At 38.2% G+C, this 17,479-nt stretch overlaps 1 pseudogene; it reads right to left on the bottom strand.

The window, feature by feature from the left end:
• Window positions 1–13,995: 13,995 nt before the first annotated feature.
• On the bottom strand, window positions 13,996–15,135 carry LOC149991708 (histone-binding protein RBBP4 pseudogene; annotated as a pseudogene).
• Between the last annotated feature and the right edge of the window lie 2,344 nt (window positions 15,136–17,479).

Here is a 17,479-nt window from a genome sequence, read left to right as displayed (position 1 = left end):
ACATACACTCTTATATAAGAAATCCTTGAAAAGGATTAGCAGATGAAACGAGGGAATCATATTTCCTATAAGGAAAGTTCAGGTGGTAAAAATACTAGCAAGGTACGGGCTGTACCATATTATAGTACTGTCAACATTATAAAGAAAAAGAACAGAAATGGCTAAAAATTGATCCTTGAATGATGTCACGGACAAAGCCTGCTAATATTTTTGGCATTATATCTCCTATTCCAAACTCAGAAAATAAAGCTTTCCGATGCTCCCACCAACAAAAAAGAACACCAAACACTTGCTCATCATGTGTAACGTAGTACATCATTAAAATACATATTTTCCTTAATCACAGCATACATTCTAAGCAGAAGTTTGAAAATAAAATTTTGGATGCAAATGTCAAATCAACCAAAAACTAACCCTGTCTGTGCCTCATTTGTAACAAGAGCTGGTTGAAGGGTGCAGTTAGCCCCCTGAGTGAAGGAGGTTCCTAAAGGGAAGACCTTAATCATTTCGAGCAGCAAAATCACATTCATGTTTTATATTTGAAAGGAAATGAGACAAGCAACTGGGACTTCACAATTCAGTGAATTTCATTGGGATGAATGCTTCTGGAGGCCCAGTGACAGCTGAACACTTCTAGGAAAAAGGGAAGAGAACTGAAAAGCAAACTGCAAACCAAGATCATTGAAAGATGAAGGCCAAGAGTAAGCCTAGAATACGTTAATATTGGGTCATGTAAAAAGTCCCTTGTCTCTAGTAGTTAAAGTACTACATGGTTTAAGTTAAATAAAAGACTTCTGTATGCAAAAAGAAGAAGAAAAAAAAGTCCCCTTTCTCTTTGAAATAGACACACAGCCATGGTGTGAAATTAGGACTTTGTTAAAACTCTACAGGGAAAAAATATATTAGGAATTGAAGAAAATAAATTGTAGGACAAGGTGTCAAGCTACTTAGCAATCCAGTTGCTTTCAATGTCGAAGATTTTCTGCCTCCTGGCTCAGACGCCTGCTATTGCTTTTCCTTTCCTCCCTATCATTCTCATCTTCCAGTGTCCATCCAGGACATTGTCCAACCCGGCCAAGTCTTCCCTGGCCCTGCTCGTCTCACTGCACTTCCCCGTTTGGCTGCCTGTAGCTCCAATGTGGTACCTGATGACTTTGCATTTCACTTGGAGGTTGCATCTCTCCTGAGCTGTAAAGAACAGGAAACAGACACCATTCCCCCTTTTCATGTTTACATCCTCAGTGCCTGCCCTGGAGGTCCAGCTCTCACTCATCCTCCAGCTTTACTTTGTGTGGGGGCCACTTTCTGAATGCCAGACCCATCTGCTTTCTTTCTGTCCCCAGCTTTGTCACATCCAGCCCCATCACAGAGCCTTTGTCCCCTGTTGGGGCTGCTTTCCCCTCACCATTTTTGCCTAATCACGTCCTACTTGTCCTACTTGTTCCATCTCAGAGAGGCCTTGGATAGCCTCCCCAAATAGGTCAGATATTCTTAGTCATAATGTTGTGTACCTAGCATTTGGCACAATTGCAATTTTAAAATTGTTTTTATTAAAGTCTGCCATCCTGAGCAGACTATAAATTCCAGGAAGGCAGATACTATGTTTATATTTGCTTATCATTACATTTTTAGTCTATTGAGTAGGGCTTTACATGTAGTAGATGTTCAATAAATACTTGTTAAGTAAATAAATAAATGGAATGTGTAACATTAGTATATTTGAATCTATATAAACTAAGTTGATCATTTGTAGTTCATATGGAAGATAATTATTAGTGCTTCATTCTTCAGGTTAAAATTTCACTTTTGCCATTTTCCCCCATTTTGTCTGACTCGAGTGAAATTCAGATTTAGTGGCTTTGGCCTTATTTCTTGCCTAAATTATTCTAGAAGTATTCCAGCAGCTAGACTGGTGACAGGGGAGGAGAAATGAAACCAAGGGGAAGGGTTAGAGATTCCTAATATAGAGGGCTTAACTATCTTGCCATAATAAAGTTCAAAGAAAATGTGATTAAAGAAGTATTAAGTAGATGGACATGTCTATATTTGATATTCGAATTTCAAGAACCTTTTTCCTTTATAAAGTAGACAAGTGCTTGAAAATATTAGCTATCTGACCATCCTTGGGATATAAAAAGGCTGAGAATTCTTGCTTGGTGGATTAGGGCAGCTGGAAATCTGGAACCTGTAAGTTTGATGTTCATCTAAATGCCACTTCTCTATCTTGTCCTTGCCTGTAATAGAACTTTGTGCACACAAGTAAAGGTAGAAGAAACACAGCTAAGATAGCTAAGAAATTGGAGTTCTGGGTCATAAGTCATCTTGAACTAGAAGATGAAGGTTGGTTTTTATAAATGTTTTCATGTAGGGGAGAAGCTGACTGGAGATATTAGAATTTCTGGCTCTCTGGGGAAGAATTTTGGGAAGTAAAACATATCCATTTTCTTTATACAAGACCAGTAAATTTTTGTCTAATTTTTTCTTAATCAACAACATTGTATTTTAATTTATCCAGTTTAGTTTCTGTCTTTTGCCAGACTCCTAAGTTCCTTGGATGATAACAATATTGTTTTGTATTTTGGTACGTCCAGCACTGAACAAAGTATCTAACGTTTAATAGATGCTCCAGATACATTTGTTGAATGAATGCTTACATCTCCCAGATTTGTCTTATCAATTAGTTTTAAGCATATTTTCTTAAAATCTTATATTATGGTCTGGTGAAGATATTGAATGCATTCACAAAGGATTTAACTATTTAGTAACCACACAAAGAAATATGTGAAGAAGAGAATAAAGAGAATATTCATTCTATACCAGGTCAGGATCACCAGGGATGCTTCGTTAAGAGCACAGATTCCAGGGCCCCATTGGGTGGTGCTCAGGAATCAGCATAGAAAAAAAATTTCAAGGACCAGTGCTCTGGATTTAAATGGAGAGATGCAGAGCAGGGGAAATATTGCTACATGCATTGTTTTAGTTTGGCTTTTTTTCATGTCTGTTTGAGGGAAAAACCACTGTGTAACATCTCACCTGTGACACCTCCCCTATTCCAAAGCAGGGTGAGGATGATGCATTTGTGTGTGTGTTTGTGTGCACATGTCATGGGGATCATGGGTTTGCAACTAGATTTAATTGATCTAGTTTTTCCTATTTTCTCATGTCATGCCCAGGACAAATAATAAATCTCTAGTACATTTAGAAACTTTTGCTTTCTTTGAAAAAATCTATTATTGTTCTGGTTTTATAATGGATATAAGTACTATTTGCTATTTTCTTACTTTTCTCAAAAAATAATAATTAAATGATGGCTATTTTAGATGAGAATTAAGAATACAGACATTTATTCCTGAAGACTGTGTGATTTTCCCCTAAAATAGAAAAAACAAGTTTTATATTAGATGGATGAAAGCAAGAAAGGGTAAAGATACAAACTATTAGATATGGAATACTCAAATTCAAATTGACTTATTATAAATGTGTTATTTTAGAAATGACAGACAAGATATTGAGTAACCAAAATTAAGTATGTTCAAGAACATAGTTATATAGAAAAAAAGAGGAAATTCTAGAACTATGTACTTTGAGAATGAAGAGATTAAAAAGGGATTATTTCATATCTGCACAGTTCTTAGGGACTATATATGATATGTGATCCCACCTATTTGAGAAAATGTCAACTGCCAGCAGATACCACCAGCTTATATCAAAGAAAAGCTACAAAGGAATATAAAGAGATTCATCACACTGGAAATGGATAACATAGAATAAGTCAGCAAGGCCAGCAAAAGAAGAAAGTATTACAAGTATAATTTTAAAATAGTTTTGGCAAGTAGAGGTTGGGGAGAAAGCAGAGTAGGCTATAATAATATTTATAACTCCAAGACGGGCCAGACCTAAATGTACCGCTTGGCCTCTTTCCATCCTAAAATGTTCTATATTACCAAAAAAGGTGCTATGATTTATACTCCTCTCCAAGTCTAGACTGGTTTCGGTTTCCTGTGTTTAAGTCTGCTTTTTCCTTGTAAGAAAACCAGTCATCTAGTTCTTAAGTCAAATATGGAACTGATATATAAAAATAAATTAAATTGAGGAAGGCAATTTGTCTTTGAAACAAAAGTTAAAATACTAGCATTTCTTTGAGAAATGTATAATTACATAGAGTGTTGTACACGTGTTCAAGATTAATATGCAATTGATGCATGAAAATAAAATTTATTTGAGGGTAACTACTGTGTCATTCAAAAGAAAATAGAAAATTAGCATTTATGTAACACAGTCTAAGCTAATCATATAAAAGTTCATATACTCATACATTGAAAATTGACTGCTGATGCATTTAGTAATTGAGGTCAAGTTTGATTCCAAATATTTTTTACATAGTAGGATTTGTTATATTAAGTAAACTTGAAATTAAATGGATCACTGAGAAGGCTTAGTGATATACTTTATACTAAATTAATAATTGCAGTGAAAAATACTTTAGATAGCTAGATTTTTATAATTATATTCTGTGTGTATATGTAAAAGCATCGCTCCTTTTACAAGTGGTACTGAGTCTAGGAGATGGGATATTTCTGTCATGTACATATGATAATAAGTGTTAATAAGCAAAATAGAATGTCAGTTGATAATAAGAGAGGAAAAACAAATCACATGTGATATTCATTGGATATATTAGAACCAAACATTCTGGTAATCAAAGAATATTCCCTTAAAAATGTATTTATTTATTTTCAGAGAGAGGGGAAAGAAGGGAGAAAGAGAGGGAGAAAAACATCATTGTGCTAGAGATACATCGATTAGTTGCCTCTCGCATGCCCTCAACTTGGGACCTGGCTTGCCATCCAGTCACATGCTCTGACTGGGAATCAAACTGGTGACCCTTTGGTTCGAAGTCTGGCGCTCAAGCCACTGAGCCAAACCAGCCAGAGCCAAATAACATTCTATATTCTACAATGTTATCTGTTATACCTGTGAACTTTTGGGTTTGGTGAATGATGAGCCTGACTTTCTTCAAATATTTGCTTCATGGTTTAGTCACATGGTGCTGTGTGCTTGTCCCTGTGTAGCTGGTGCCCACAGTACTGGGGCAAGGACCATATAATAATTGTCCAGCTTGGAAAAGCGAAAAGTAAACCAAGGCTAGATAGTGAAGGAGTTGTAAACAGGAGACATACTCATTCCCAACTGGTAAGGCTGGATACTGCCTCTCAGGACCACTCAGTTGGAGGGGAAAGGCCCCTTCCTTTGCCTTACCAAGTGTTAACCCTTTGGGTGCGGGATGATGGCAATATTGGGTGTGGGCTGCAAGTCCCGAATGCGGGAAGCTGTTATTTACAAACTACTTTTCAAAGAGTTTTAACTGTTTAAGAACGTGACAGCTGTATCAGTCCAAATGTTAGGCCTCTGGACTTTTCCCCATAGGTTACAGAGAGTGAGCCTCTGGGGAGAGTTTTAAGCAGGAGACTAACTTGAGGAGGTTTTTATTTTAGAAAGACTGACAGCAAAGTTGAGGATGATCATTTACAAGGATTTGTGAAAAGATAAAGGGGAGTAGTTTCAAAACTTGAGAAAAATATTGAAGCAGTGTCTAGGGGGCAGAAGTATAGAAATGGATGTGACATCCATTGGGGGTGGGGACAAGTTCTGGAGTTGGTAAAATTTGGAAATGGGGTAGGTGTGGGTTTGACCCCCAAGAATCTCTGGCATTGGCCACTGCGGAGGGTAGCACCATTACCTGGGAGAAGAAGGAAGATGAAATAGTGTCCATTGTTTGTGTAACTGGATTTTTGGTTGATTGATTGGCTTTATTCAATTAATTTTCTGAAAGGAGGCATGCTTATAAGCTGCAAGCATAACTGCTAATACATTAACTTAAACATATAATGTTGTAGTCTTCTCTCTTAGACACCCACAAATCGCTAGGAAAATGAAGGAATTGAGGTGAGCAGTGTTTGAGGAGCAACTATTATATACTCTTTTATCTCATTTTAGAATCCCATTCATAGTGTGTGAAGAATAATACTGTCGCCATGTTCCAGATGAGAAACCTGATTTAGCAGGATTGAGTTCCTTCCTGGCCTGCCTTCTAACAATCCAAACACAATCTGTGTGTCTCCAGGGTCTTGGTTTTTTCACTGCATGCAAATGCCTCCAGATGGGCAGAAGAAAAAAAAATGGAAGAAAAGGAAAGGGGAAGAATGGGAAAATGTGTATTTAGACTTACTAAAGAAGAAAGATATGAAAGGAACCAAACAAAGAGGCTTATCCATGAGATGTTCTTACCCCCACCTAGACGAGTTAACAGTCCTTTGTAAGGCACCAGGAGGCTTACCAGGCCATTAGCTCCTCACTGGCAGCCCTAGCCTACGGGAGACTTGAGCATGCAGACCTGTGAATTGGTGTCAGTGTATGACCAGACCACACCACTCCCCAGACTTCTGCTTTTAGAGCAGCGCATCTCAGTGTGAGCTGCTGGGAGGTCTCACACTCTCCGCTCTGTGGGGTGATGGAGGTTAGGCCATTAGTAATGTCACTTCAGTAATGTTATGGGGGTTTAGTACAGTAATATAAAAACAGGCTAACATTTTGTATATGTTTTTGTTGCATTTTTCAAGTCATTGGTATTTTATTTTATAAAAGAATTTATCTGTGATGCATTGAGAACAAAGGAACACAAACTGGCCCTTTACCACAGATAATCTGAGAAGTGCTGCTTTAGAACTTCAAAAGGAAAACGGGCGAGAACCTGATAGGTGTTTCCGTGCTCTTGGTAACGCAGACTTTCTCTTATAAATGTGGTGGCTTAGTGGACCGCCTTCACATAGCCGTCTATTGGCCGCACGTACAAAATAATCAAAGCGTTTGTGTCATTCGAAGCTGCACAATAGATGAACCTGGTTTTTGTCATTTAACAAAAAATCCAATTTATGTAACATATTAAAAGAAGCATTATCAACTTGTTTTCTCCTCAAAAGACTGTAGCTATTAAACTCCTTAATTACTTCATTTTCACTCTCTGTGTAACATTAGCAGTTTAGCACTTCAAGTATAAAAATGATTAATGAGCCTGAGAATTCATTCGCATACATATCACTTTGCAGCTTGACATAACCCTGGAGCCTATTCTAACCATAGACATAACTTCCCTGGCAAATGTCTCATTGCATATTAAATGCATAATCGTTGTAAAGTGTGCATAATTATAGTCATTTTCCTGTTTCTTCCATACCAATAAAAAAGTCAACAAATCAAGTGTATTCAAATGAAATGAACTTTTGAAACAAAAGCATACATCCCGAAGGAACACCTTGATTTTTGCATTGTGACTGTCCCCTGCCCCCCATATTCAGTTGTGACTTGGGCTGAACTGTTATCCTTTAAAAATGTCTCTGAAAATTTTGAACATGAAGGAAAACATGTTCAATTTCCATATTGATATCAATGTGAGTACTATGCTTTGGGAAACTATGAGAGTCAAGATTGCTTTGTAGATTCTGAGAATAAGATTTTATTTGGAGCGACTGTCAAAAATATCTGCAGAGGGCTGTTTCTGTGTCACTGTCTTTGGCTTGCCTTGGGGACGTGTGGCTACAATGCCTTCTTTAATGCCACTGAATTTCCCTTTCGATCTCTCCCAAGGTGATTCCCACTTGCTGACTTAGTCCAGTCATTCTTTGTCCGGCTTAAACCTTTTAGGTGTTAACAATGGTGCTCATTGTCTTTGTGTTCCCTCGGTTTTGCTACCCTTTTCTGTGGCATTCATCCAAGACCATGTCCTGTCCCTGCCTCAAAATCCTCTTTGTCCCACATGTGCATCACCTGTAAGCTATGCTCCATTCTGATTGCAGCGCTGAGTCAGGAAGAGTAAATGAATGTTCCGTTCTGATTTCGGCACTGAATCAGGAAGAGTGAATGAACTTCTGCACAGACCTCAGAGAACTGCACTTCTCAGGCTTGCTGCCATGGCATGAGGTTGTAGCTACTGGCAACTCCCAGGGGCCTCCTGTGTACGAGGGATGAAGGAGCAGAGCTGCAGGTCACTTGTTAGACTCTAAAGCAGGTCTGCAGATGGTTTCCTTCACTGCAAAGCTATCTGGCATAAATATATACTTATTCCCCTTTGCTCTGTAGACAGACATTTAATTTGGGGATAAAGTATCTGCTTGATCCACTGAACCAGATATGGTTGAACATTAATTAGAACACATTTTAAAAACAAGTACATTACCTTGCTGCCCAAGTCTTGACTACAAATGCAGTCTCATGGCTGGCTGTCACTGACTGGCAATGAGACCACTGGGATTGAAAGGCAATGAATGCAGCAACCAAGACCTTGACACTCTGTTCCCAACAAGAGTTTTTGGTTATGATAGCTATAAATTTGAACGAGACCTTTACGTGATAAGTTGCATTGCCAGATAAAATACAGGTCATGCAGATGAAAAACCAGGAATGCTTTTTTAGTATAAGTATGCCCCAAATATTCCACAACTTATTCTTTGCTTATCTGAAATACCAATTACACTGGAGCTCCTGTATTTACTAAATCTGGCAACCTTATTCATTAGTGATACCATATAAGCAGCAGAGGTTATTTGCAAAAGTACATTTTCTGAGGTTAGTGACTAATAATATTATTCCCATTCCCCCAAATGGGCTCTCTGGTGCTGGCCCACACCGGCCCACACAGGTTCATGTTCACTCGTGTTCTCCCCCCTTGAGAGAGAGAGAGAGAGAGAGAGAGAGAGAGAGAGAGAGAGAGAGAGAGAGAGAGATTGAGAAAGATTTGTTGTTCCATTTATGCATTAATTAGTTGATTTCTGTATGTGCCCTGATTGGAGATCGAACTCTCAACCTTGGCGTATTGGGACAACGCTCTAACCATCTGAGAGCTCTTGTAGGTATAATTTTAAATTCACTTATAGAAGCCTATTGAGAAAATGTGTACCTTTTTTCAAGTCACTCTCTCTTTTTTTTTTTTTTTTTTTTTTTTTTAATTCCAAGCAAGTGAAGCTAGTGAATGGAATCATTCTTGGGCTGTGATGTTTACTGAATTACCTTTTAAAAAGTACATTTGGGAAATATACAGGACCTACTACCCAAGATAGTTATGGTGATTAATTAGCTTCTTACCTAGATTTACAATACTGTTGCCCTGTAAAATAATCTCTGTAAAATAGGTCACAAACTGGGTCTGCCTGAATCTTAAATATAAATCTCACGTTTCACACATTTATACTGCAAGTCTAAACTAAAACAAAACTTGTCGAAGAATAGTGAAACATGGCCAAGTTTGGAGGGCCCTTCCATTGCTTCACGCCTGTCTTTTGCCTGGGTCCTTCTCCACAGCTGTCTGCTTGACTTGTACCTTGTGCCCTAATCCTAGTAACTGTACTTGCCTCTTGTTACTGAGACCAAGTCTTTGTTTCCCCCATGTTAGTACTCCATCCCTTTCTGGTTCTCCGCTGTATCTGGTTCTGAACATCTTTCTGGTGACTACAGATCTGACCCCCCCCCCCCCTTTCCTGGTGGTTGATATCCTGACCTCAACCTTAAGTGGTGGCAGGCTTATATGTAATTGCTTTGTAGGTAGGTGGGGCTTGGGGAGCTGTTTTGATGTGGAGGGAAAAAAAGTTTGCCTGGAAGCTGCGTTTGCATTGCAATCACTCTGTCTTTACTTAAATTGGGTATGTATTTGGGATGGCTTGAGGGCGGTTATGCAAATTCTTTAAGTGGATTCTTTTAGCCATTCTTTGGCAGTGCTACTGGATTCCAGGCTGAGTATCAAAAAGAACTGTTTTCTTACTCAGTTTTGTGTCCCCCAGCTTTGTACATGAGTTGAAATAGCTGTAGCAGCCAATAAGTGTGTCTTGGACGATTGGCTCATTGTGAGAAATTCCTGTCTTAGATTACAAATAACCATGTCCAGCCAACTCTTGGGGCACCTTAATTCTCCTAGTTGAAGGTCTCTGTTGGCAAATGCTCACTGTGGAAATTACTGATTGTCCGTTATGATATCTTCCAGTTACCAATGCATTCAGTATACTGAGGGCCTGGGACAGCATGGTGTAGTCGTGAGATTTGTTGTAAAACAGACCTTGAACAGAATTTTTTGTCATACCAGTAATCTGGGTATTTAACTTCTGCTCCTGTTTTGCATTTTCAGAAAATGGGGATAATCATAATATTCATTCTCTCTCACAGTGGTTAAGAGGATTAAGTGAGGAAACTTAAGTGCTTGACAATCAGGAAACACTTACAAAAATTGCCCTCATCTTTTATGTTGAACAAAGATGAACTTTGTCCAATAGGCTTTACCTGTGTTGTAGATAAACATATAGATATTCAAAGTGTTGAGTCAGTGGCTTAAGCATCAGCCTGCGAACTAAAGGGTCGCTGGTTTGATTCCCAGTCAGGGCACACGCCTGGGTTGCGGGCCAGGTCCCCAGTGGGGGGCCTGCGAAAGGCAATCACACATTGATGTTTCTCTCCCTCTCTTTCTCCTTTCCTTTCTCTCTCTCTAAAAATAAATAAATCTTTTAAAAATGTTGAGTCATTCGTCCAACAAACTATCTCTAAGTGCTACTTTATTCCAGGCCTCTGCTAAAGTGAGCTGGCCCAGAAATGTATTAGAAACAATCAGGGAAAATGACATGTTAGAGTTAAGGATGGCTGGAAGAGGGAAGGGGATGGTTGCAGATAGAGCTACTTAACTAAAAATAGAGCCCAGAAATTTAAAGAGAATGGAGAAATAATATGTTACTTTCAGAACAGGAAATTGAAGGAGGAGTTTGGAAACATTGTTGAGGCTAGATAGGGCAGGATTTTAAAGAGACTTGTGCTAATAAGGACCTGATGGATAAATACAACAGGTTTCCCAGGCATATGGAGAGGATCTCTTTTTGTTCCCACTGTACTTTTCATATGTCACCATTAAACACATTGATACTATCCAGTGACATGCTTACATGCATGACTCCAATCTAGACTAAAAACTCCTTCAAACTAGGGTTCCCAACCATCCCATTTTCCCAAACGTGAGGGATTACCAGGAAGCCAGACTTTCATTGCTAAAATTGGGACTGTCTTGTACAAACCAGGACAAGTTGATCACCCTACTCTTAAAAGCAAGAATAAAGGTGTGCCTTAATCTTTGTGAATCCCAGGATCTTATACACTTTCTGGTTCACTGAGGTGTCTGTAAGAGAGGAGGACTAATTTTGGACCCTGGGAGTTTTTACAATATGGCAAAATTGTCTCTTGCACTCAATTAAGGAGAAGCTGCTCAGTGTAACGAGATCAGAATGGGGGTTGGAAGCAGATTAACTGAATCCAGTTCTACCATGTTATACTATATATAAATTTGAGTTTGTCACTTAAACTCTGGATGGACCTGGAGAACATTATGCTGAGTGAAATAAACCAGTCAGAACAAGACAAATACCATATGATCTCACTTATATGTGGAATCTAATGAGCAAAATAGAAACAGAGGCATGGATAGATGGGGCAGACAGCTGTAAGAAGGGGTTAGGGGACTGGTTGAAGGAAGGTGAAATAATTAAGCAAAAAAAACATATTTAATACATAGACATAGAGAGAAAGAGGGTGAGTGGAGGTGGAGGTGGGCAAAGAGGGGATGAGAACAAAGAGAGACTTTGCTTAGAGTGCTGGGCATGTGATGCAATGTGCAGATGATGATGTTTTGTTGAGTTGTACACTTGAAACCTGTATGGTGTTATGGACCTATGTCAACCCAATAAATTCAATTAAAAAAAAAAAGACAAACTTACATTAACAAATAAACCACAAAGGGCAAAGGAACATACTTATTCCAATGTATGCCTTGAAATTTTAATGCAAATTCAATCTCACGGGCCCTCTATATTTGCTAACTGCTAAATGGATTATCCTAGTTATACTTTTGTGTCTAAACCAAAGAAAAATTGTAAATTTCATTCCAACACACTTTCTAGCCAAAAGGATATAAACATATTTAACAGTAAAATTACCATTGATTGTGTTTAGGAATACATTTTGCCCTTTGCAATCTTTCTGTTGTGAACATAGATGGAATTTGGTAATCCATTGCTCGTGTGTTACTTAACAGCTCCTTTAAAATTATTAGTTTTACCAAAATGTTTGTGATGTCTACTAACAAAGTGTGATTACAAATAAGTTTGGATTTCTTGTCCAGCTGGTCAGCAGGATAATAAGAATCACTCAGAACCAATGTCTTGGGAAATTTATTGAGTAAGAGGGACATCTGCATGAACAAACCATAGAAGCTTAATGCATCTGGTCAGCAAAGAAAATTATTTTGCCTAAAGAAATTAAAAACCTCTTTTCCAATAAACTTACTCTGCCAGATGAAGTAGACCAAAATCTGAGGCCATCCTACAGATGATGTGGGCTTTTTTCTGTAGAAGGAGCATTGGAGCCACTGAAATGTTTCTTTTTTTTTTTTTTTTTTTCTGTCTAGCCAATTTAATACAAAATATGATTGAAACCAGTAGGTCTGCACTGGTATTTATTTTCCAATGCTTTCCTAAACGAGTTTTATAGTATTCAGAGCATAGTGTTAAATTGATTCACCTTTCTTAGGATGAGAATTGTAAGCAATTTGATTAGTTTTTCTCTATTTTCATCTTCTGACATGTTCTGTTATAACTAAGAAAATTATAGCCCTTTTTTGCTTACTGAAAACAATTTATATTCAGTAGTTTTTTTTTTTTTTTTTTTTTTTTGTACCTGCACAGAGCATAATCTCTACAGGCTTAAATATCAACATTTGTAACTGTATGGGTATGATGGTATTAAAAACAGTTCCAAAGACAAATTACACTTTTGAATGTTGATGATGCTGAGTTTATCCCTCAGACCTTATAATCGAACTTTGTAAACCAGACACATTCCCATGTGTTTTCCCTGGTAAAGCAAGGAGAGAATGTTAAAAATAAAAAACGTTGGTTTTTATATGACTATTAAACATGATATATGAAGGGAATCTTGTTACCATGAGGAACATAACTTTATTGATCAGTCAACTATTTTTCTAGTCACATATTTGCTTCCTTTTTTTAATGTAGAAAAGCAATTTATTCCATTATAAGCACTTGCACAGTTGGTCATGGAGAGTAACAGTCCCGCTAGTTAAACAGGTCACCCAAAACAGAAGTGGCATCAAACTAGCGGTCAATGACGAACTCCTTAAAAAACAACAACTCTTATCCAGGATTAATTTCATTTAAAAAAATACAAGCTATCAATTCATTCTTCTCAACATAATCGAACCATCTACCTGTGGTATAACTGTCAGGTGAAAACATCTTTACAACCTGGTGGTCCCAAGTGTGTTTTTTTTTTTTAAATCATGTCACAGAAAGGAAAAGTAACATGAAAACAGCTGAAGAGAAACACTAATGAGAGAGAAGGGAAAGAGGAACATGTAGTTTTGATTTAACTCAAGAAATTGAGAGGAGACTGACCTACATATGAAAATGTGCATCCTAGAAAGTCAGGTGTGATGATTTTGGAGTAAGTATTTATATAACTTGAATCTCCCCTCATTCCTGAATAAAAATGACATCGTGCAGGACTTATACTTCATGGCTCAGACACCTACCTCACTTGGCTCAATTCCTTACTTCTAGCTTTAATTAAATGAGTCTGAAAAACTTGGGGATATAGCATTAGAAGAAAAATAAAATAACCACACATGATATTCCCCTTTCAGTGGCTACTTTAGATCTTTGTTACTAGAAAATTTCAGAAGAAAATTTAAACATGTCTGTGACTTTACTGAATCAAGCCTCTCCTGCCTAGTTAATATTTAGAAAACACCCTGGGTTTGGTCTAATAGCATTGTTGATGGTACCTATTATAGAAGGATTGCTGAACAAAGTCTTTCTCTCAAAGTCAATGTTAAATTAACCTCCGGCTTGAGAGGGAAAAAGGGGGAGTCTAAAATCTCAAGAAGTGTAGATGTATCTAAGACCCCTGTCCTTCTGGATCCATGCTTCCTTCAGGGTCTTCATCATTGTCAGTGTTCTCTGCCATTTGCCACACTTGTATGATGTTGTCTTCTGACACAGAACAGATCACCTAAGGGTCATTGGGATTCCAGGAGAAATCAGGTATCTCGGTAGTGTGACCACCAGAATGAGCAACTCTGGTGGCTCGTCTTCTGCATCTTCTGGGGATTGTTCCTCTCCAGTTTTACTTAAATCCAAGACATTTGTTCTGTGATCAGTACCACTGGAAGCCAAAATAGTCTTGTTGTGAGGCGACCACTGAACCTGGTATATTTTGCCCTTACGTGATTCAATGAATGCAGCTTAAATTTCAGATTTCTCAGATCCCACAAGGCAACAACAGTCATTCAGACCCCATGGCAAGAACAAACTCACTATAAAGATTGAAAGAAAGGGAGTTAACTTCAGCAGTGTGAGCATTAACCAAGTGGCTTGGTTTGGAAGTATTGTTTGAATGAGTGTCCCAGATCATAAGTTTCTCATCATCAGCAATTGACTCAAACAGAGACTCATGGAGCAGATATCAGGAGGCATCTACTATTTCTCTATGCACTGTGAAGATGGTCTTTGCAGCCACAACTTTTCCGTCCTACAAGTAGACATTGTGGTCATCTGAAGCACAAAGTAAGTGCACACTGAGATTTGGGTTCCAAGAAAGCCCATAGCTTCCCTTCTGACATCCATGGAGATGCAGTTCTGGGCTGCACTGTCCAGAAGGATCAGGTTTAGAAGGATGTTATATATAAGTCCAAACCAAGAACATCACTGGGTGAAGTTTTTGTGGCAATGATGCAAGAGTTCTGTGGCATACAGTGTGCCCTGTTTACTTCTTCATGGTTGATCTCGATTTCTATTTCAGTTTTTCCACTAAAAGCCCAAACCTCCAAATCCTCCTTTCTCACTGCCATAGTGTGAAGCACCAAGCTGAGCATCATCACTAGGGAGCTGCACACTGGATGTCGCAGTGTGGTTTTGTTCATCCCATCTGTGTGTCCCTAGGACACGTCAGTGAATGCTGAAATCTTTCCCTTCTGGTCCGGTTACATTGGGAAGCCAAGTGTGCAGTTAGGCTGGGCCACTCCAGAGCATGGGTCATCACCAGATTGTATAGAACAGAGGTGTTCTTTTTCCATATTTTGTAATCTTTGTTCATCACATATTCTACTGCATCATCAAAGGCTGCTTCCTTGTCAGCCAGGGTGGGCAGGCAGGCCAGAGGTATCCTGGGTCAAGTGAGGGTTGGGGGAAGCGTAGGGAGGCTGTGGGCACTCGGTTTGCACATAGTCTATTTCCTGCTGCCCTTCTTTTCTATAGACTGTATTGGCTTCATTATTTGGGGGCTCAGTAAGAGAAAAAAAACATTTAAATGTCTTTTGTTGCCCAAGGTACTTCCTTTTTGTCATGGAAAAAAATCTCTCTCTCTCTCTCTCTCTCTCTCTCTCTCTCTCTCTCTCTCTCTCTCTCTATCTCTCTCTCTCACACACACACACACACACACACACACACACTCACACTCCCTTCACATTCACTCAAACAGTACAAATTAAATGTCTATTATCTGTCAGTGACTGAGATGGACTCTGTGGATATAGTGATGAAAACAGCTATCAGAGTTCTTTTATTCATTATTGACTTTATGCCAACAAAATATTTTCAGGGAGCAGTATTTTATATATCAGTGTTTTTGTCATTTCAGTTAAAATAGGTGCAATAGCCATTTAGCCTAGATTTGTTTTACCTGGCCTGATTTTCAAAGTCTGAATTATCTACCTACATTTCAGGCTATGTGTCCTAATTTTGGCTTGGGAAAATATGGTCTTGTTGGAGATATATTTATTTTGGAAAAAATAACCACTTTAGAATTTTACTTTTTTTCTTGGGTCACAGTAAACCGATTTTTAATAGCTTGGAAAAAAATCAAAACTCAAGCCTTTTTAAAGACAGAGAATACATAAGTTTATGTGGTATGCATGATTTATTACAGATTTGATTTTCAGACCACAATGAACTCAATAAACTTGATAAATATCCAGCTCTATTTTTCTTTACATAATGTATGTACATTTTATACATTTAAATCTCTGAGTCTCTGTCTGATGAAGGGGTTCAGAATAGGCCTCCCCAAGATGTGCTACTTTGGCATGTGGCTTATTTTGAGCTAAAGGCAATCAAAAGTGGCGTCACAAGAAACTTATACCTTTCCCTTAAAGAATTTAAATTGGGGGCCTTGCCCATAATAAGAGTATTGCCAGAGATAACATTTTATGACCTATCTATAGGGAGGTGCAAAATTCTAATTACTGAATATCTGCTCTTGTTATCACCCTAAGAATGACCTTATTCCCCTCTGAAACCTTGGTGTCTCACCTCATCCTTAATGCAGAATGCCATGTAGACCTTATTTTACCTTCCTGTCCCTGAACCTCTAATGTATGTGGGGTTCCCATATGTACTTATGTAATGAACTTTGGTTATTTTCTCCTGTTAATCTGTCAATTTGATTATTCAGACACCCAAAGAACCTAGAAGCGTAGCAGAAAATTTTCTTCCTCCCCTAAACTGACAACAAAGGTTGAAAATAGGTAAGAAATAAATATTTCCTCATTTTAATTTTAATGCACAAAACATATTTTTAAAAATAGCCTGGTTGATATATATGGGGAAATTCACAAATAACAATTGAAAGTGATGGGAAGACAGACACATATTTTGTAGTGGATATAAATGGGGTGTAGCTGAAATTACTAGACACCCAACCATATTATATGTCAGCTTTTCAACATTTTGATGTGCACAGGTTAAGTGATTTTTCAGAAGTCACACAGCTAATAAATGGCATATTTATTTCTTATTTCCAATAGCTGCAGTGAGCATTTGTCTTCATGGTGTTTCTTCTTTTAACATATTTGGGCTTTAAATGCTTAAAATGGGTCATCCCGTTTATCCTTTCTGTACGCTGCACCGACTCTTCATTGCAGCTAATCTTAACAAGTTCTGTGATAATGTTCAAAGGTACATTTCAGGACAAACCTCAAAGCATGTTTTTTAACTGTCACTACTTCTCTAACATGTCACATCACGGTTGCTGGAACATGTCTGCCATTCTGTGTGTGTTTGCCAACCCCAGTGGCTTGGTATTAATAGGTATCATTGTTAGGCTGAGAGACAGGTTACATTCTAAGACATAATTGCTGCTTATATTGCCCCACTGTTTTAACCAAAGCCAGTATATATATTGGAGCATCTACCAGATGCCCAGCATTTTGCTAAGTGTTGTGGAGAATAAAGGGGTGGGATGGGGAAGGCAGTATCAGAAAGGATGATAGTTAAGTAGAAACATAAAGAAGGAGACCTGTTGTTGAGGACAACAGCCATATACAGAAATAATTAGAAACCATATGAGGACAAATCTACAGACAATGGGCTTAGATTGTGTTGAT

Source organism: Furipterus horrens, unplaced genomic scaffold (genome assembly GCF_987537825.1).
Source record: "Furipterus horrens unplaced genomic scaffold, mFurHor1.1.pri manual_scaffold_17, whole genome shotgun sequence".
In the NCBI taxonomy this organism is placed as follows: Eukaryota; Metazoa; Chordata; class Mammalia; order Chiroptera; family Furipteridae; genus Furipterus; species Furipterus horrens.
The sequence above is the reverse complement of the archived record's forward strand: the minus strand, read 5'-3'. Positions and strand labels throughout refer to the sequence as shown.